Here is a 23,099-nt window from a genome sequence, read left to right as displayed (position 1 = left end):
CAAATATCGCAATGCCAGATTTTTCCAATACTGTGCGCCTTGGTTTGACCTTGACAAAATAATGAGTGGTCATGGCTATGATATCATTTCCTCATTTAATTACACAATTTATTTTTTCATGCTTCAAAGGCACATCAAAGAACTTATACCTGAACCCATAAAATCCCGTTAAAAGCCTAATTTGTCAGCATTATCTATATTTTTTTAATCTAAAAGACCAAGCCCATTTTTTGTTGTTTTTAAATTTAAAACAACATGTTCTCCGTCCTTCCACAAATCTTCCTAGTCGCACTGATCTGTCAAAGAATCCTGAATTTGGCTCGGGGACAGCTCAATATAGCCGTGCTCTCAAAGGCTCGATGCACTCTGGCTCCCCGTGTAGGCATGAAGAAAACAAAGACAGTTTTGTTCTCCACCCTACATCCTCCAGCACCACAACAGAGATAGTTTCCTACATTTGCCTCGGGGGGTTTAGTCTAGGATCAATGAGCATCCATGGAGGGTTTCCATGATTTAAAAAAAAAAGTCATAAGCAATTTATACATATCTGAGATTACGAAAGTAGAAACAGATCACCCGAGCACTCAGAATTTAACTCTGTTCCCTTAATAGTGTGGAACTTTAATTAGTAAAGAGCACGAAACCCTTGGCCCTCATTCAAAACCGCACAGTAATTGAACTCAGTCTAATCTCTAAATTTGACTTTTACTGCACTTTGACATTCTGCAGATACGTTTACTTTACCTTGACTTGTACAACAAGCATTCACAGTAGAACCTGTAATCTTTGCTCTAACAGTCCATTGACTATAGGCATGGTTTACAAAAATTTTGCTGCTAATTTAGCCTGTCTCAAATCAGAATCCAAAATTTTGGTGATTTTTTTCTTTAGTAGAAACTATGCACCGATATGGATTTTTTGGCCAATATAGATGACCGATAACTCTTAAAATTAACCAAATTATTAGCCGATAAATATAATTATTGTAAAATGTTATATTTTAATACAGTGAACAACTGATTTTATTTTAAAAACTTCAGAAAAAGTTTGAACTGATCTTAAAAGTAATAGGTTAAATAACTAAATGAGATTTAAGACATGATAAGGACTGAAACCAACTCAAATGTTTTTGATTTAATAAACAAATAACATATGTACAAATATATAATGTCTGAAAGAGCATTTTGAGAGGTGTTTTGACAGTTCAAAAGTGAAAGGCTAAATACAGATGGTATGTTTTACTTTATAAAATGCTGCATAAATTCGGCCAATTTGGCCATTACATGCGCTAGTTATAATCATTCCAAATATGACGATCAAATGGAATGCAATCTTCTATCAACAACACATGGCAAGCAATGTGTTGAAAATAACAAATAACCATATTATTTGAAACACAATGAGTTACTATTACGTAATCTATCAGTTTAAAGATATCGGCCCAATTTTTGATATCGGTACAATAATTAGAACATTAAAAATACCATTTTTTGGCCAATATCGATGTGGCCGCCAATGTATCATGCATCAGAAACTGTGGTTCTTGATGGTTCATAAAATGCCAATCAAATGCTACTTTTGGCACTTAAAATTAAATTATATATTCATTCATTAATTTTCTTGTCGACTTAGTCCCTTTATTAATCTGGGGTCGCCACAGCGGAATGAACCGACAACTAATCCAGCAAGTTTTTACGCAGCGGATGCCCTTCCAGCCACAACCCATCTCTGGGAAATAAATTATATATATACTGTATATATAATAAATAAACAAACATACAGGCAAAAATTTTGTACCCATGGCTCTCAACAAAACAATAGCTTGGTACACTGAAAAAAATGATTCATTGGATTTACTACATTTAAGGCAAGTAGTTGCAAACATTTTATAAAGGCTGAATTTAATCACACAAATGAAATTTAATAATGTTGTACTTAATTTACTTGTATAAATTCAGCCCATATGAACCGTTTGCAACCACTCACCTACATTCCACAGATTTTAGTAAATTGTTATAATATTTAAACACAAAAATGCAAATAAATTTTGATAGTATGCATAAACTATTTTGTTCACAATGACTTATTGTATGGAAATTGTGCTTTATTAAATGTTTTAAGAAATATTTCATTTTTTCACGAGTTTATTTCACATTTTTGGAGAATAACATAGCATTTAAGGTCTTCAGTGAAGTACAAGAAAAATTAATAACCTCAACAAACGAGAAATGGTTGCTTATGATGATCTGGAGCATGAATGTCCTTTTATGTATTGAATAATCGTAATTATTAATTTATCGTATTTCATGATTGGCCAGATTTATCGCATAAATGTTTAGTGTTTATTAATCAATACAGTCCCAGTAAATTCTCATATACATATTCCCACAACTTTTCAGGCCTTTATCTTGTATTTATCATGTACAATTACAGCATCACTTTTTTGTTAAATAATATTAGTTGGGTTCAAGGGTTCATTTTGGAGCTTTCCGGACAGACGCTTCACTGTTTTGAAAAGAATAACCTATTTAGATAATAATTTTCTTATTGAATGACTAAAATTTCAGTCTTACAGACTTTTTTATTTAATGTCATCATGACTGGCCACACAATTGATCGCACCATGACTGCAGAAAACTACAAGAGCTCAAAGTGTCTCACTTGCCAGCATCATTTTCAACTCCACCCCAACTGCACTTGGCTAATCTAGTTGACCAGCTTGCATTCATTGTTTAAGTTTAACACACCTATTGGCAATATATGTGACAGGGAACATGTGCTCCAAACTGTTGCAATTCATCTTGTAAGACTATTTGCATTGGAGTGGATAAGAGAAACAGGATATTGGGGAGTAAAAGTCATTGCAATATTTTGTTTTTCTCAAATATATATATATATATATATATATATATATATATATATATATATATATATATATATATATATATATATATATATACACATACATATATATACATATATACATACATATATACATACATATATATATACATATATACATATATATATATATACATATACATATATATATATATATACATATACATATATATATATATATATATATATATATATATATATATATATATATACACACACACACACACATGTACATATATATACATATACATATATATATATATATATATATATATATATATATATATATATATATATATATATATATATATATATATATACATATATATATATATATATATATATATATATATATATATATATATATATATATATATTGGTGATAAGAATTTGATCTTACCAACACAATCTCGCAGCAATTCGTAACTTTTTGATTTAGTGGCTAATTCGTATGATTTCGTACAAACTAATTTGTACAATTTAGTATGATTTGCTTATCCACCAATGACGGTTGAATTTAGGGGCCACGCCTCCTATTTAAAATTGTACATTTTCGTATGACTGATCGCACCCTTAAATGTAAAATGTAAAATAGTTAGATTTTTTTTATCAGATGACTTGAATAGATCTATTTGGAAAGAATTCAGATTTTTAGATTGATTGGGTTGATTTTAATATCTGTGCGCATCTGCATTACACAAAACATAAAAAATTACAAGCATAAATAAGTACAACCGAGTAAAGAATAGATAAGGAAATGAATAGATAATGAAATAAACTGTAGTTTTCTAGGCAGTCTAACTGTATACAGGTTTAGAAATGTATTACTTCGCAATGATTACGTGTTGCGAATTTGATAAATCATGTCATGCGTTGTTGAAATGATGCAGAACATAGTGGAGCCCTACTATGGATTAAGGCTGCACAATTTAAAGGTAATAATCCTGTAAATAATGTTCAGTTTTTTGCATGAATGGCCTCAGTGAATCAACAGAAGCTGTATTTAAGTTATATATTTTGACTTTTAGATTCCAGCATTGACTTGAAATTAATGAATCAAAAAGAAACAGTTTCAGCCAAAAAGTCTTCTTTAGTGCTTTGCTGAAGAGGAAAAAAATAGCAACATTTTGACTAACCTAAGGGTAAATAAATGAACCATAAAACATTGAGGTAAAGTTGGTTTTATATTCACACATTTGTTCATTTAGAAGTCTCTATATTATTTACCATGTTACTTTGAATGTTCGATCAAAATTAGCATGCAAATATGACTTGAAAACAACATTAAGACTGGTTATTTGACTGTGAACAATGCTGTACTTTGATAGTCATTGGCTGCTAATATGATTTCGCTATTTAGAGTTTGCAACCCTAAAATTATATTGTTAAGGGGAAAGTCTGAATGTGCAAATATAAAACCAACTTTACCTCTATCCATAAAACCAACTTCAGGTCCTTCATTTCAGATATGAAAAATAAGAGGATTTGTTTTAATTTTACCAAAGTAGCTCCAGAAAAATAAGCTAACATGCCATTAGCGTTCATCCACAATCTGGACTAAGTAGACAAAACAAATGATTTCTTATGAACCTTGATCCTGTCTGACATGGTGACCACAAGCTCCAGAAACACAGAAATAAAAGATTAAATATTATGCAACAGTATTTTGGAGTTTCTTTTGAAATATAGTTTTAATGATTGTTTTTAAAACAAACAGATTTTAACCTTTCATTATTGTTATATTGAGGCCACATAGACTTATTTTTACCACATATTTTACACATTTTAATGTTGTGCATTATGCTTATAAATAGCATGTATGATGAATACATAGCTAGATTAATAAAAGTTTCAATATATTTCAACTAGTATATAAAGGATACAAAAATGTAATCAAAAAGTAAAAGAAAACTAAACATAATATCAAATAAAACATATGAAATGTGTTGAAAATGAAATTATTTATTTTCAAGTGTATGCTCACGTTTTTGTTATGTTATGTTTTTTTATTTTCTTACTGTTGTGCATTACGCATATAAGTAGTGTGCATGATGAATACATAGCTATATTAATAAAAGTTTAAATATTTTTGAACTAGCATCTAAAGGATACAAATATTTAATTAGAAATTTGAAGAAAAATAAACATAATATGATATAAAGCATAGTTCAAAGTGTGTTGGAAATGAACGTGGGTTTTCTCAAGAGTATTTTTACGTTTTTTTGTTATGTTTTTTTCTAATTTCCCATGTTGTGACCCATCTTTAAAGGAGCACAAATGTATGTTTCAGTTAGAATACAAGTAATATCTGGAGTCTGCAGACATGAGCTCCCTTTCTTCAAATAGAAAAGAGTGAAACCTCATCAAATTTCAAGGGATTTCTATGCCTGGAGTGTCAAAGGAAACGGATGTCGGACGAACTTCGGATGGCACACAACAGGCATACACATATTTTGTTAGATAAACACGTTACAAAACATACTGCTAAACACGTTTGTCCCCTTTATTGTGCTCTCATATTATACAAATGAAACCATTCACATACAAACTAGAGGCAAACACGCACCAGCTTAACGTTAACAGCCCTCGAGATAACGTAACCGATTGAAACATCGACTTACTTTGTTGTTTTGATCGTATCCAAAGGGAAAAACAGTTAGCTAGTCGATGTCCCGCGTCGTCAAACTCTCTGTGCGTTGTGAAAAGCGGTTTATCTCCGGCACATTGACATGCAGACCGCGTTCAGAGCGAGAAAAGCGCCCATGTGAATAAAGTTGACACCGCTCAGACACCGTCCCGTCCTGCCATGGCAACCGAGCGACGAAATAATATCTCCCGTAAACATTTACCAGGAGGCAGGATCACGGAGAAACACTTTTCAACAGGTTGTTTTTGGAAAACAGGCCCATGGTCAACAGGAAACCATCGCGTTTATTCCAGAAGTTGCAGGCGTGTATGAGGAGTCCTTCGAGGATGAAATTAGATGCTGGGGCTTCGCATTATGTCCATTGATCCAATTACAAGAGTTAACCCTTTCGAGAACAAGCGGCGGAATAGTTTCGATTTTATACTTGCATAGATTTATACACCTCCATTTTTGGGGCCTAAGTGAACATTGTGCCATTAAAGTGTGATTATTAAAGTATTACGATTAAATAATTTAATATTTGAGAGTGTGACCGCCACTCAGTGATAATTTAAGCAACAGCGCCATCTGTAGGATATATTGTTTAGATTTTTCTGTCATAAAATCTGGATAACTGTTCACCCAAAACTGAAATCTTCTCACCTTTTACTTGTTCCAAACATGTTTTTGAACACTATAGAAAATATTTTAAGAAAACTTGAAACCTATAACCATTGACTTTGATTTGTTTGCCCTACCATGGAAGTCAAAGTTTTCAGCTTTCTTTAAAGTGGCTTCTTTTGTGTTTAACAGAATAAAGTAACTCATAATGGTTTGGAAGCACTTGAGGAAGAGTACATTTCTGTACTATCCCTTTAATGTCATTTAGCTTTGAAAGATGTCTATTGTTTATTCAGCAACACATATTTTTTTATTCATTCATTCATTCATTCATTTTCTTTTCGGCTTAGTCCCTTTATTAACTAGGGGTTGACTCACCACAGCAGAATGAACCGCCAACTTATCCAGGATATGTTTTAAGCAGGAAAAGCCCTTCCAGTTGCAACCCAACACTTGGAAGCACTCACACACTCTCACATTCACACACATACACTACGGACAATTCAGCTTATTCAATTCATCTACAGCACATGTCTTTGGACTGTGGGAGAAACCGGAGCACCTGGAGGAAACCCACGCGAACACGGGGAGAACATGCAAACTCCACACAGAAATGTCAACTGAAGCAGCCGGGGCTCAAACCAGTGCTACCCACTGCGCCACCGTGACGCCCCATACATTTTAATATAAATTTAAATAATAATACGTCATGAAGGCAATAATTATTGAGAGAATGATTTTTTTTTTGTAATTGATGATTTAATATACACAAATATGAATATTTTCCTTCCCTGGCAAATCAAAATGCCTGTAATAGATGAATTTTATAACAAATAAAAAACATTTTAAAGAAAACAAATAAATTAATAATTAAATAAATTTTCATCAAAAACAGAGCGTAAAGCTCCCCGACAACACTAAAACACATTTGACTTTTTTTCTGTTGAACACTAAAGAAAATTTTTTAAAGAAATATGAAAACCTGTAACCATTGACTTTGGTTTGTTTTTCCTACTATGGAAGTCAATGGTTACAGGTTTTCAGCTTTCTTCAAAGTATTGTCTTTTTTGCTCAACAGATAAAATAAACTCATGAGGGTTTAGAACCCCTGGAGGATGAGTAAATGGTGAGTAAATTTTATCTTCAATTTTTGGTACTATCCCTTTAATGTCATTTAGCTTTGGAAGATGCCTGTTGTTCTGTTGTTTATTCAGCGTCCCATATATTTAAATTTATATAGATAGACGGATGGATGGATGGATGGAAGGACGGACGAAAGGACGGACAGATAGATAGATAGATAGATAGATAGATAGATAGATAGATAGATAGATAGATAGATAGATAGATAGATAGATAGATAGATAGATAGATAGATAGATAGATAGATAGATTATTTACCTTAATTTAGCAATTATCTATATCTAAATTTTAACTATTAGTTCCCTTACAAACTTCAACACGTTATATAAATGATTACAAATAATAAAATTATATAAATTAAACAGTAAACAACCTATAATGCCTAGCCTCTATATAAATGAAGGTTTATATGAACAAATGAATGAATAAATGAATAATTGAATGAATGAATAAGATTAAAAATCAATACAAGACTAAAAAAAAAACATATTGTCCAAGGTATAAAAATGAATAGCAAATAATTATGTTCAACTTGGTGTTAAAATACTACATTAATTAACAACTAACCTTTGGCACTGCAAGTTTTAAATAAACGTTGTCATTACATGTGTTGCTTTATTTAAAATTCAAAGCGAACCAGCAGGGGGTGCCACACACAATAATATAATTCTGTAGAGCAGCTTGTGTTAATCACCAATAAAAGTCTGTTAAATCTTGGTCTCTTCATTTACTTATTATTTTAATTTGTTTAATCGATAAATACAGCAAAACAGTGCTGCTCACAACAAGAGAAAAGTTGCTTAGAAAAGCTTCCATTCTTTAAATGTTACGTTAATTAAAACAATTTAATAATAATTAATTGTACTTGAGTAAAGACAAGATATCCTAATTAAATGCCCTGCATTAAATAAAAATGGCAAATGATTTGATAAAGCCTCCATTTACAATATGTACAAACTTGTAAAAACACTTCTGCTTTAATGTTTCAGCTAACATTAGTTTAAATGCAGTGTCAAAATATAGATGAGATAATGTCATTTTGTCAATTCATTCATTAATTCATTTTCTTTTTTCAGCCTAGTCCCTTTAATAATCTTGGGTCGCCACAGTGGAATGAACCGCCAACTTATCCAGCGTGTGTTTTAGGCAATGGATGCCCTTCCAGCTGCAACCAATCTCTAGGAAACATACACATTCATTTACACTCGTACACTACGGACAACTTAGCCTACCCAATTCACCTGTACCGTATGTTTTTGAACTGTGGGGGAAACCGGAACACCCGGAGGAAATCCACGCGAACACTGGGAGAACATGCAAACTCCACACAGAAACACCAACTGACCCAGCCGAGGCTCAAACCAGCAACCTTGTTGCTGTGAGGCGACAGCACTACCTACTGCGTCACTGCGTCGCCCATTTTTTCAACTATTGTAACAGAAATACCCTATTTATGTAAAAAAGATTACTAAATTAATTTAAGAAGATAGTGGTAATTTTTACGAGTGAACATGCTGTTTCTTTATTTGTCCTGAAAACAGTGTTTATTTACTACCCTACGGGGGGAAAAAAAGCTTAAACAAGGCTGGTTGGCTGGTTTTAGCTAGTCAGGCTGGAAAATGATCAGCTAAAACCAGCTTGACTAGCCTGGATAGGTTTTAGCTGGTCATTTCCTAGCCTGACCATCTATAGACCAGGCTGGAAATGGCTGGATACCAGCCTGGAAATGGCCAAACGCACTCTAAAACCAGGCTGGTCAACCAGCTTAAACCAGTCTAAGTTAGCTACTTTTTTTTCAGCAGGTTATATAATATGTTTTTATTTTGGATTATTTTCCATGCAGGTCCATCAGAAATCAGAATGGCTAAAAAACAAATGATGATTTATTTAAACGTTACGAGTTATATGGTGATTTGTCATGAAGGTTTGCCTCATGAGTTACATTCTTTCAGACAATTGCAAAATTATATTATCAAATTTCATTTGAGCTCTTATAACAATGGTTCATAATGAAAATTCTGTCATCATTTAGGCCTACTTGCCCTTCACTTCCTTCAAATATGTTTGTCTTTGTCTCTTCTGTTCAACATGAAAAAAAAAGATATTTTGAGGAAAGAAACATTGACTTCAGTATGGATATCAATGGTTACAGATTTTCAGCTTTCCCCAAAAAGTATTAGTTTGTGTTCAAACAACAGGTTTGAAGCCACATGAGGGTAATTAAAAAGTGATTATTTTCATTTTAGGTTGAATTAATGTTATCCTTAGTTGGAGTAAATGGCTAACTTGTGGGTTTTCATCCTGTTAGCATATTGTTGACATTGTGTGAATAAATAGAAACTGTTTTATATATTGAAGCAAAAATACTTGTATGTCCAACAATCCGGTATACCATATAAACACAAAAGAAGAACCTGTGAGAAAAGTTGTAAACATATGTTTATATATTTAATGTATGTCAATGGTTACAGGTTTTAAGCTTTCCTCAAAATATATTCGTTTGTGTTCAGTAGATGAAAGAAACATAAAGGTATGGAACCACATGAGGGTAATTAAAAGTAATTACATTTTTGTTTTACGTTATCGTTACTTTAAGCTTAAATGGCGAACTTGTAGTTTTTTTTTGTACTTTTTGCATTTTTTGACATAAATAAAAACCTTTTTTTTATTTAAAACAGCACAAATACTTCAGCATATGTCCAACAATCCGGTTTACCATTACCATTTATAAACACAAAAGAAGATATTTTGAGGAAAGAAACTTGTAAACATATGTAATACTATGTATCTCAATGGTTACAGGTTTTCAGCTTTCCTCAAAATTTGTTTGTGTTCAATAGATGAAAGAAACATTAGGGTTTGGAACCACATAAGTGTAATTAAAAGTGATAACATTTTTATTTTACGTTATCGTTAGTTAAATGCTAACTTGTAGGTTTTCATCCTGTTAGCATATTTTTTACATTGCGTAAATAAATAAATACTGTTTTATTTAATACAGCACAAATACTTCAGCATATGTCCAACAACCCGGTATACCGTTTTATATAAATACTTTCACAAATGTCATACTAGCTGTAAAGGTTACAGCGTTCAAAATGCGTAACCCCAGTATAGTACAGGGACTTTTGTTTTGAAATCTCCTTAGAGTCCAAGAGCGGAAGTCATTGGCGACAGCGAAAGGTTCACGTTACTTGCAGGAACACTAAAGAAAGGAGGAAAAGCGGGTAGCGGGATATCACCACTGAATTTATTGAGAAAAGGTGTCACACAATCTCCAGACGCTGGTATCTCAGTATTCATCCTCCCCCCGCCTCGAAGCCCCCGGCGAAGTTCATCGTGGAAGTGAGTGAAAGAAATAAGGCTGCTATAGCTAACGAGCTAAAGGTGTTTGTCAGGGCTGTTAGCTCCAGTAGTTGTAGACGGCTAATCCTGCTCGTAATTAATGCTAGTCTTGACTGATCGATTGAGGCTGTGATCTGGGGTCAGTGTTTGAACAATAACTGCGCATCACGACTCGCCCTGTGGCTCGTGTTCGCGACAGAAAACGGAGAACTTCACGTCTCTGTCCGCTGTTTGGATGTGATATCCATCGATAACCGGCTAGCTCGATCGATTATCAAGAAAGCAGTTTGATATATTGGTGCTATAGACAGCTGGCAGGTGGTTTGTGAAATATCGTCTTCCTCCTTCCTGTTCAGGGATGAAAAAAACATTGAACATTCTGGCCCGCAGGAGGAAAGCTCATTCAATGTCGTGAGGAGGCATTATTTATTTATTTATTTAGTGTGTTTTTTTATTTACGTTTATGTCCTTGTTTTTAATATACAGGAGTAGGGGTTGTTTAATGTTTAAACAGGCTTTAATTCACAATATCTTGGTTTTAATGTTGTTTAATGTTTCCTATTATTTAAAAATGCTTTTGTCTGGGGGTCAATCACAGACACATCTGAGGTCTGAAAGATTTCAAGGGCTTGTTCACTTATACATTCAAATTTGATCAGGTTTGATTGTTCTGTCGAGCACAGGGATCTGAATAACATCCTTGGCATTCACTTGTCATTGCATTTATTTGTGGTTGTAATCTGTTTGGGTTTTTGCTGAAAAAAAAGGCATGCACATTTGGCTTAACATGAGGTTGAGATAAGTATGTAGGCTAATATTTATTTTCCAGGCTTCTCTTTTTTTTTTTTTTTTTTTAAAGCGTTCGCTTAAATGTAAGTGTCCATGTAACTACTCGTTACATTTGATTTGTAGGCCCTGAATTATGAACATGTAATGCCTTGGTAATTCTTTATCAATTAAACGTGTTAGATTTTATTAATTGCCTCACTATAAATTTACATTTGGCTTGTAACAGGTGGTTCCTGTAGTTTGACTTTATTCATGACTTTTATGAAAATTTTCAGTATTTGGGAAAAAATATGTAGGGGAACAATATTGTTGGAATCACTGTCAATTTGTTTTCGGGGAATTAACAGGTGTGCAACGCTGATAAAATATGTAAATTCATATATTTTTTTAAATCAATAATGAATGTTATGGCATTTTGGTGAGTGATTCTATGCATGTACCTTGGCTTCTTTAGTCATAAACAATCATAAAGAAATATTAATTAACCACCAGTTGTGATGTGTGTGTGTGTGTATATATATATATATATATATATATATATATATATATATATATATATATATATATATATATTAAGGGTGTCACGATCCTCCAAATCCTCGATTCGATTACATTTTCGATTCTAAAGGCACGATTCGATTCGATTTTTGATTATGAATAATTAATTAATTAATTAAAGACAAATTAATTATTTGTAGCCTACCGTTTAAACTACCTGACCTGGATGGTCTTTGTTTTACCCATAAACAAATTATACAGTAAATGAATAAAGGCAAGATACACACATAATTACCATCTGTCAATCACTTTTTCTGTGGGACTAGGCAGGGATCTGTGTCGTTATAATGGCGGCGGTAAAAAAGACGCACAACCAACACGAACCAGCCAACAGTATCTGAGGTGTTTGCTAAAATGACTAAGTACAAGTGAGTGAAAGATTGAAGCAGTCCTCTGCCTGGACCTGCTGTCTCGAGCGCATGGCTGTGTATGTGTCTGTGTCTGTGTGGTCACGTGATGTGCATTTTCCGCGAGCGGATTTGCAACGGGGGAGGGCGGAGGATCGCGATGCCGGTGTTGTCTATCGGACGAACCTTACGTAATACGTACATAGCAGAGCTTGCAAAACTGTTTTTTTTGTCGACAACACGAACGTTGTCAACAACTCACTGGAAATCCAAAATGCTTACACACCGGCGACTTCATTGAAAGAGGAGAGGGTTTAAGTTCTGTCGACGGGTCTCCTGCTTCTGCAGTTTAACAAGCACTTCAACAAGCCTGTTTTTTTCCCACTTGGCAAGCCAAGCTGACGTGACATGGGGGCGTGGCAGCATCGACGATTCTATTTTTTGATTCGATAATCGAAATTGAGCATAAATTTCAATCGATTTCGATTAAAAATCTTAATCGTGACACCCCTAATAAATATATATATATATATATATATATATATATATATATATATATATATATATATATATATATATATATATATACATATACATATACATATACATACATACATACATACATACATCCATACAAGTAGCAGTGCGATATGGCTGTATATATTCCATAGCCTTTATCTGTCACTTTAAGCTGTATAGAAGTGTCTTAAAAAATATCTAGTAAATTATTATTTACTGTCATCATGGCAAATGTAAAATAATTAGAAATGAGTTATTCAAACTATTATGTTTAGAAATGTGTTGAAAAAATCTGCTCTCCATTAAACAGAAATTGGGGAAAAAATTAAACAGGGTGGCGAATAATTCAGGGGGCTAATAATTCTGACTTCAACTGATTATATTTTAAATCTTATTTTAAGTAATCAAAAAAGCTGTCAAGGTGCAAACATTTAGTCTTTAAAACACTATGAATAAGTGAAAAATAAGTGAAAATTTTCTCACTCTGATTGGCTGTTGTCATTTCCCGCCATTAGAATTTATTTTCAGCTGTGGGTTCAACTTTGGGCCGCCCCAGCCAATAGCAGAACAACAACTACTGAGTAGATGTGGATAATGATAGAAAAGCCCCATCTGATTGGTCAAATTTAGATAAATAACCAATGCAGACATATGTAATTTATCACAAATGTCTGTGATATGTATGTTGCATATAATATTATAACATTAATTTTGTGATATTTTGTATAACCCTAGTTATAATTATCACTCTTATTGGAAACAGGTCTTAAATGAGAATGCGTGTTTCAAAATTTTCGGTTTTGTCCTGAGATCGAGGGATTCACCCTCGGCCATTGGTTTCGAATGTTAATATTGAAGGTTTTCTCGGTTGACTGATCAGCTCCTCCACAGCACAGAGCATGCTGTCTTACTCAGGGGTTCAGGGAAGCGTTTCCTCATTGCTTGTGTCACAATAGGAATCCCTCCCTGATGCCCGGCTTCCTCCTGAGCTAATCTCTTTTCAAAAGGTTAATGATTTGAGATGAGTCTTTTAATGGATACACCATATTGCATTAGTGCTGCATCACCGATAATCACAAATAAGGATGCCTTGAGCATTACAAATACATCAAAATGTATGCACACGTGTGGGCTTATATTTTAGTCTCCAGTCGCTGTCGTTTTCGAAAGATGACACGAGGAATTATGGCTGCATTATACGTCATTTTGGTATTAATTTTGAAGGGTTGAATATCATTTGGGGTTATTTCGAAATCACCTCATATTCACTGATTATAAGTTCAGTATTTATTACACAACGGTAGGGTTGTAACAATATACCGGTATGACGGTCTACCACGATTTGAACGTGCACGATTATCATACCATGAACAATTGCATATCAACGGTTTTAACCCTTAAAGACCGAGACAGCCGCCCGCGGCTAAAAATAAGTATTGCTCTTAAATGTTTAATAACTTTTGATCCGCTGATCCGATTCATACAATTCAAAGATTGGCATAAAGAAGAGAATCTCAGCTTTCCAGTGCTACATAACATTCGCGGACTTTCATAGGCTCCGGAATCAGTGCGGTTACTTCATCAAAATTTGACAACGCTGATTTGACAAAGAAACGCTCGTCACTGTGTCTCCGGACAAACCAGACATCATACATTGATGCATTGTCCCTCCTCCATGCCCAGATTGGTTCAAACCCGCTATATTACAACCAATAAGCATAGGTTTCGCTTTTGTTTGTGGACCAACAATGAGCTTTTTGAACAACACAGAATGAGAGATAGGCATACATTTATGCGCGGCTAAATAAAACGCAAAAAAAAAAAAGTTTTGCATGAAATAATTCTCATACTAAGTACTTTTGCATGCACAGCAGCACAGAAACATGACAAAACAGTGACACAGCAAAGACGAACTGCTGCTCTTGCTGTTTTCAAAAGACGCAAATGAAGGTGCAGCTGTTTGTCTGCATTGCAGACAACCATATCCAAATCCATATCCACAGACAACCATATCCATGCTGGCACATAAAACCTAAGGATGTTCCATATTGAATCTAGTTTCGTTATGTAAATATAGTAAATGCACCATGTTTATTTGAACTTTATTTGGACTTTATTTGGACTTTGACACATTATTTATTATTTTCTTATTTTTTTTATTTGTTCATTGTAAGTGGTGTTGTTTATAGTAACTGAAAACATATTATTTGGAAAAAGTCAAATTTGCTTCACTGTTCTATTATTTTGTAACATTTGTAACATACCGTATACCGCAAAACCGTCAAACCGTGGTATTGTTTTAGACGATTATCATACTGTAAAAAATTCATACCGTTACAACCCTACACAACGGTCTCTTCTTTACATTGAGGTTATAACACATTTAGCTCTGCTTTCTGCTCTGGTATAATGACTGTTCACATTTATATGCTTAACCAGCGATTTATCACAGTACTCAAACAATTTCGTTACTTCTCATACCTATAGTCTATTCTTTTTCATCTCCATATTTAACATTTAGTAAAACAAGTTTAGACAAAATGAAAAAAGAAAAAGTGTAGGATTTTTTACATTGAGTGAAAGGCTTCTCTTTAGATATCTTTAATATGTGCACTGTTTAATAATTATGCACAATATATACATGTAAATGTATAGCTTAAAACATATAGAGCTGATTTAACTGTTGTTTGTAAATCACACTACTGTGGTATACAGGATTAGTTGCAAAAACGCTGTAATTGTGACAAAATACTGTGCGTTTCATATTTACATTTAATGTGGTTTTCTATCCTACAATACTTTTTGCTTTGTTATTATTTAAGTGTGTTCCTTTTTTTGCTCTGACACTGTAGCTCTGTTTTCTATGGTTCTGTTTACTTTGATATTTGCACAACAGCACAGTTGTGTTGTGGATAGTGTTAAGCAGGGAAAAAAGCCCTGTCCTGTATTTATTTAACAAAGATTTTGTTTCAAATTTGAAATGTTGTGCTGCGCAGGAGAAAACCCTGTACTGTATTTAATTTATCAAAGATTTTGTGCAGCTATTATATTTTTTGTCCAGCTGTTTATTTGTAAACAAGGAGGGAAACTCCTGTGTTTGAATTATATTTTGCTCAAAAAATGTTTAACAAAGTTTTATTAAAGGCTTTAACTCAAGTAGCTGTTTATGTGAAAATACAGAATACATATTGTTTACAGTCATACCGTTATTCCTCCTAAAACTACCGGAATATGATATTTTGCCCATATCGTCCAGCCCAAATTGAGGACATTGTTTGAAGTTAAATATCATTGCATTTTATCCACTCCACTGCTAGCTTGTTTCTAGTAAATCAACACAACTGTGAATGTAACATTTCAAGTTGCCCTGTATCAATATATGTATTCAATATATTGACTTGTTGCGCATTATATGGACATGACCTGACATGAAAAAGTTGTTGGTGACGAAATATATTGTCCATCATGTTTACGTAAAAACATCCATTTCAACATTTTAGCTGATTCTGCAGCTTCAGTCATCTCTTCTACAAACAAAATATTTACATACAAAAATATTCAGGCCTAACAAATAAGGTTTATGTACACTCAAAATTATTTTTGTCTCTTGTTCAAACCCCTTATTTAAAATGAGCTAAAACAGCACAGTTTTTGAGCTTTTTTAGGGACTGTAGACAGGATTGTTACTGGCACAATCTGGCCAGTGCTGCCTTGTCCCTAAAGTTTAATTTGGCTCTGACTTTTTGTCAACTGCTTGTTTTAAAGAGGGTTACACACTGGATATCAGATGGCAGAAATATGAACAGTTCTATGCATTTTAGAGTTGTAAACATAGCCTATAGATTTCTATCACAGTATGCAATCTGGCGATGCATAAAATTGTTGCCATGCGACCAGTTTTTACTTCAAAATGTTCACCGTATTCACTAATTTAGTAGACATTCACACAAAATGTCTAAAGAGGGTTACACACTGGATATCAGATGGCAGAAATATGAACAGTTCTATGCATTTTAGAATTGTAAACATAGCCTATAGATTTCTATCACAGTATGCAATCTGGCGATGCATAAAATTGTTGCCATGCGACCAGTTTTTACTGCAAAATGTTCACCGTATTCACTAATTTAGTAGACATTCACACAAAATGTCTTCGGCATTTAGGTATTTTTTTGTCATTATTACAAATTTTAACAACAAACAAGCACGTTTTATACATTCACAATGGCGTTCGTGTCTTACTCTCATGCTTTGAAAAACAAAAAACATTAAACCGTGCCAAATTTCGCAATCCATAATAATAACTCTTGTATAGTACATTTTTATCATGTATTAACACAAAAAATCTTATTTAATTTATGTTTTATTTTGTTTGTTGATTTTTAAATTGTATATTTATTGTTGAAAGATTCCTGCCATGAAGATAGCCTTGGTTGCTGACATGGCACTAAATAAAAAATACATTACATTACTTGTATAGTACATTTACATTTAGTCATTTAGCAGACGCTTTTATCCAAAGCGACTTACAAATGAGGACAAGGAAGCAATTTACACAACTATAAGAGCAACAATGAATAAGTGCTGTAGGCAAGTTTCAGGTCTGTAAAGTCTAAGAAGGAAAGTATTAGTAGTTTTTTTATTTATTTATTTATTTTTTTTTTGAGTACAGTTAGTGTGATATTCAAAGAGGCAATTGCAGATTAGGAAGTGAAGTGGAGACTAAATAGTTGAGTTTTTAGTCGTTTCTTGAAAACAGCGAGTGACTCTGCCGTTCTGATGGAGTTAGGGAGTTCAATCCACCAACTGGGCAGATTGAACGCGAGCGTTCAGGAAAGTGATTTCTTCCCTCTTTGGGATGGAACCACGAGGTGATGTTCATTCACAGAACGCAGGTTTCTGGAGGGCACATCAATCTGCAGAAGTGAGAGCAGATAAGGAGCAAAGTCAGAGGTCGCTTTGTAAGCAAACATCAGAGCTTTGAATTTGATGCGATGGAGTAGTTCCACAACATATCGATGACACTCAAATACCCTCCCAGAAAAGTCTAGTGGCTGGGAATGAGCTTGTCACTGTGTCTGGTATAATGTTATTGTTTTCGTGGGTTTACACTGATGAATATTGCCAGGGTGTAAATACACAATACAGTTACGACATTATATCATTATGATAACATGATATCGTTTCCTTCAGGATTTCCTGAAGATAAAAACCAAAAAATAAAGCAACTGGTAGAACTTCAGCAGTCATCGTCCTCGATCTCATATGAACTTAAAGATCGTGACGACATATGATGACATGTGCTGGCGCTGTAGTGATGTCCCATTTTTTTAGGGGTAAATTTTGAAGGCCTTTCCCTTCACACTCTGTTTTAAGGGCCATGGGGTAAAAAATTTAATTGGGGCTTGACTTAATATCTCAGATACCAAATCAGCACAAATGTTAATTTTTGCAGCATGAATCAGCAAAAACGTAACTCAGACGAATGTCGTAGTTTTAGGGATTATTTATGTTTATGGGGTGCCAACTAGGGCTACACAATATTTGACAAAAACTGATATTGGGATTATTTAGTTTGTCTGCAATATAAAAATAAGTTCACAAAATCACTTTAAACTGTATTTGGATTGTTTTGCAGCTTGTGCAGTAAGCAGATGCGGATAAAGAGTGAGTGATTTGCTTGTGAAGACAATGCAAAGATGTGATTGGACATCCTGTGCCAAAAATTGGGTGTTTTGTGCGTTTGATGCTTTCGATGGCAAAAAAGTGAGCAAACATCTAACAAACAGAGCAATGGAACACAGAAAAGCAAGCAGCTTACAATGATTGGCTCAAGGATGACGACCGTTAACGTGACCGAATTGAAGGACATTATTAGTGCTTTACATGTATGACAGGTGTTATGATGTGCCTCAAATCGATAAAGGATTTCGTTTAACTCTTTCCCTGCTAGTGGTGTAACGATTTATCGTTGTACGATTTATTGCGATGCAAAAATGTCACAATATGCATCGTGGCGTTATGACGATTTGATTACGATATGATGTCCGTTTTCTCTTATTAGTTGAGCTGTTTGCACGTGAGCTACGTTCCACCTGCTGTCGCACGTGAGTTCAGATTGCAGCAGCAGTAATGTTAGCAGACCAAGATGAGTGGAGTTGAAATAGAGGATGGCCCATCCTCTCAAAATCAGACGTCTGGCAACATTTCGGTTGTACAGTCATTGCTTTAGACTCGCCCGCTTTTTGACACGCATACTGGGTCAAACATAGCCTTAAGTTTTAAAGTCTTCACAGTGATTTACATACTTTGCACAGCGACATGGATACCTCCTAATGGTGTTGAAAGAGTCACATACTGTATTTATAAGGTACAATTCACCCTAAAATATCATTCTGTCTTCATATAATGATGTGCTCACGGCCGCAAAATCAAACATGACATGAGCTGACCATGAGCTGTTACTACAGAGGGCGGACTATGATAGACTCGCGCACGTCTGCTTCAGTGAACAGAACCTGCAGGTTGTGACAAACAGGTAATAAAGTAGTAAACAACATTCAGTTTGTGGAACAGAGTGATCGTTCAGGATCAGCGTGGGAAGTATGAACAGCAGTGGAAATGAAACCGAAAGCGTGCACATTATTTAAATAGTCATATCGCATTTTAGAGTTATGATTACGACGAGCATGAACTCATTTGAGTACAGAGGTACATAAAAATGCACGTCAACATGATACACTTGATATCGCCGACATCAGCAACGCCGAAGAAATAGTAAACTTGCCTAAACTGCTGAAAAGAGCCACGACTGTCCTGTGTAATAAAAAGACGGCCACACTGTCACTCATCATGGCCAACATGAAGACAGCCATCCATAAAAACCTCTCAGACAGATACACATCAGTTCAGGATTATTTTATAGAACTGCTGATTACCTGGAAATGTAGATTGCTCACACAAAAAACGCAAGTGACCAAGCAAAGCCTTAAAGGGCCATGAAACCCCCTCGTTTCAGCAGGGTGTTTTCACACCTCTACTTTGGAAAAAGTCAGAAAAGTGGGCGTGTCCAGCTCTGTTTAGGGGGGAGTGTCGGAGGAACTAAAGTGGGAGGGTGTGGGAGTGTCTATTTGGGCACGCGCGAGTTTCAGAGTCAAAATACACAGACAGGAGAAAGTGATGGTGTTTAACCTACATGGACATCTGTAGTCGAATTATTTGCCAAATTATTAAATGTTGGACTTTAACTGCAGTTTGGCTCTTTCATTCAGGGAATTCATTCATGCCCCTCGCGACAAACAAGATATTTGATTCGAGGATCTGCTCTAAGTGTGTATTTTTCATGCAATGTTTGATACCGCACGGCGAATGAGAGAAAAAAACCTCTGCATTTCCCGGAAACTTAGATGCACACGGCAGGTAGCGTCAGAAAGCCGCGTGTGTTATTCCGGTCACTAAATGCGGTAAAAACCCTACACGAGGTTAAAGTTTGGTTGTGATGCTGACGTGATTACACTCTGTGACTCGGTGCAATAGTTAACTTAGTTCGATACGAGCAAACTGAATAAACAAAGAGTACTGGTCACTCACTTACCAAATCTGTAGAGACAGGACAATCACCAGTCTTTATGAATAGAATACTACAAGCGAATCCAGATCTCAGCGTTTGGAGATGAGAACAGCTCTCAGGTAAACAATGTTCCTCCTTAGATACGTAAGTTATTGTTGTCGAGCGTCGCGTACACTGTTAATCCACACGTGACGCCAGCTGGGCTCTCACAGAGGGAAAATGAAAACAAAACTTAACGGCAGCAAACTATAAAAGCAACACTTCACGCTTGTTTTGCCAACACAACGTGGCGTCTCTGTCGTAAAAACACTGTGACACTAATGAATATTAATGAAGTTGCACAATAGAGCGCGCTGATTCGTTTGAACCAAGCCTTACTCATGCATTAATGCATCACACTGTAAGATGTAATAAGACTCACTCTGGCACAGACGTCCAGTCTGCACGCTGGAATACAGGCTATTATGTCATGACCGTGACGCAGCTTCAAAAATTTGTTTCAAACACTAAGTACGAATTTGCTTGAAATAACGCAAAAACAACCAATTTACACTTTTTAGTAAAATATAGGTGTTCTAATAGTGTTTATAGCAGTGTGGGACACATATACGACTGTCAACAGCTCAAAAAATGTGTTTTGGTGTTTCGTGACCCTTTAAGCTCTTACTGTTAAATTCAATTAAATTGAATAATTTCAATAATATTTTATAAGAAGTTTTTAAATTGTTTTATTTTCCAGAGACAGTGCTGTTTAATTTATTTTCTTAAAGAAGGTTCAGTTTAACAAGTTGAAACAAAAGAAATACATAAAAAATAGTTTACTTGGTAATTAATTTTTTTTTTAAATAAAGTTTGCATTTCAGTTTAATTTTTAATTTTTATTCCAAATATCGTGATACATATCGAATCGTGAACATTATATCGTGATACACATTGTGTAAGCTAAATGTATCGTTAAACCCCTATTCCCTGCTGTTAACTAGAGAAAATGCTTCCCTGCGACGAGTTTTATAACAATCCGTGTTTTAGTTGCATTGCGGTAGGGGAAGCCCTACCCCATTTCTTATGTGTATGGCACATGATGTCAGATGCTCCAGGAGTGAAATCTGAGAGATTTGTAGATAAAAAGAGTTATGCCACCTTCCTTTAGCTTAATCCCTAGCATTTTAGATCTTGTCTTGACAAGAGACCACAATTAAAACAAAAACTTTTTTTATTATTATTATTTGTGTCAGTCAATGTCAAATTGCACACTTTAGCAAAAGATCAAAAGAAAGTCGGCCCACTGCCACTTTAGCTCTCAAAAGTCTTTAATATCGCTCCCAATGTTTAGACCTACATGGTCCTCATCAGGTAAAACAAGACAAATAGGAGTACTCAAGAAATAGTGAAACAGCTCTACACATAACTCCTGTAATTAATCACCACTATCAGCCAACAAGCCAGTTAACAGCCACTATACTTACAAGCAATATACATATGACAATATGAGATACATACATACCATTACAAAAGAGATTTAAATACAGATCCAAATTTTACATCCTTGGAGGGAGTATATAGCGCATCACACCTGCAAAAAACAATCACATCAATCAACCACAAAGTCAGTGAGCCAAGGGGAAAAAATAAATACACATATATTAAGTATGCCATGGTGAAGGATATAAATACACTTACAAAAAGGAATTTAAATCAAAATCCAAATTTAAACCTCTCGGAGATGAGTTTGGCTGATTGTGGTGATTGCAGGAGTCGTGGGTAGAGCTGTTTCACTATTTCTTGAGTACTCCCATTTGTATTGTTTTACCTGATGAAGACCATGTAGGTTTAAACTTGTGAACGATATTAAAGACTTTTGAGAGCTTAAGTGGCAAAGTGCCGATTTTCTTTTGATCTTTTACTACTGTTTATTTTTGATCGAGCACCTGCCTTCGAGATTTTTTTAGATGTGCGCGCATTTCTGTTTTTTGTCAGATTGCACACCTAACATAGTAGGCTACCTAATATGGGAAATAAGATTTATATATATATATATATATATATATATATATATATATATATATATATATATATATATATATATATATATATATATATATATATTTTTTTTTTTATAGATATTTTTAATTGCAAAATTGTCTGCAAATTTCTCGGAATTACCACCACAAAATTTGTCAATTTTATCGCACAAAAAATAACCCACAAAAATCGTGAACAACTTGGGGTTCTAAAAAAAAAAAAACCTTTAAACTGAAAAAAAGTCATTAATAATTAGAAATAACCAACTATAAACTAAAATCAGATTTTGCTTTCGAATTGTGGTTCAACAGAAGCATTAAAAAGGCAAACTAATGGAAATGGCCAGGACACAATTGAAGGGTACCAACAAATTGTCTACATCAAAACATCTCAATGTCATTCTTTTTCAATATCGTGCGGCCATATGAAGAACAATGGAGTTTATATGAGAAAATATAGGTCACTCAGTTTGAATATGGGGCTAAACATCAAAATAAATATCTTTTATTCTTCTAATGGGACTTTTTAAATCTTGAGACTGTGGCTTCTCTAGGTCCTGTGGTTTTGTGTTTATGTGTTTGCTTTTGTGCTGCCCTTGGTTGTGCTTGATTGCGTATGCGAGCAGCAATTTTGTGTCACGCTCCCGTTTGGGGATTTT

The 23,099-nt window shown here is 34.4% G+C and overlaps 2 protein-coding genes and 3 long non-coding RNA genes across 18 annotated transcripts in view; 2 read left to right on the top strand and 3 right to left on the bottom strand.

Moving 5' to 3' along the window:
- Positions 1-5,876, bottom strand: part of pacsin3 (protein kinase C and casein kinase substrate in neurons 3) — an 81,651-nt gene extending 75,775 nt beyond the window's left edge. For 8 of the 10 annotated variants that reach the window (XR_015494637.1, XR_015494635.1, XR_015494636.1 and 5 more), the window contains exon 1: positions 5,523-5,876. The gene's annotated coding sequence lies outside the window, so the exon portion shown is untranslated. 10 annotated transcript variants of the gene reach the window in all.
- LOC147843266 (uncharacterized) overlaps positions 1-23,099 on the bottom strand; it is a 424,811-nt gene that overhangs the window by 369,448 nt on the left and 32,264 nt on the right. The gene's annotated exons all lie outside the window — the stretch shown is intronic.
- LOC147843268 (uncharacterized) lies at positions 3,869-6,361 on the top strand. The gene is made up of 2 exons (XR_015496437.1): positions 3,869-4,071; positions 4,354-6,361. It is a non-coding gene; the product is annotated as an uncharacterized LOC147843268 (long non-coding RNA).
- csnk1g1 (casein kinase 1, gamma 1) overlaps positions 10,484-23,099 on the top strand; it is a 112,694-nt gene continuing 100,078 nt past the window's right edge. For 4 of the 5 annotated variants that reach the window (XR_015494722.1, XM_087259263.1, XM_087259262.1 and 1 more), the window contains exon 1: positions 10,484-10,636. The gene's annotated coding sequence lies outside the window, so the exon portion shown is untranslated. 5 annotated transcript variants of the gene reach the window in all.
- Positions 14,213-18,609, bottom strand: LOC147843267 (uncharacterized). Its single transcript, XR_015496436.1, has 4 exons — positions 17,322-18,609; positions 16,882-17,155; positions 16,054-16,685; positions 14,213-15,191 (listed from the first exon to the last, which is right to left on the bottom strand). It is a non-coding gene; the product is annotated as an uncharacterized LOC147843267 (long non-coding RNA).

Source organism: Danio rerio, chromosome 7, assembly GCF_052040795.2.
Source record: "Danio rerio strain M-AB ecotype USA chromosome 7, GRCz13ab, whole genome shotgun sequence".
NCBI classification, from domain to species: Eukaryota; Metazoa; Chordata; class Actinopteri; order Cypriniformes; family Danionidae; genus Danio; species Danio rerio.
Note: the sequence above shows the minus strand (reverse complement) of the source record. Positions and strands in the feature narration are given on the sequence as shown.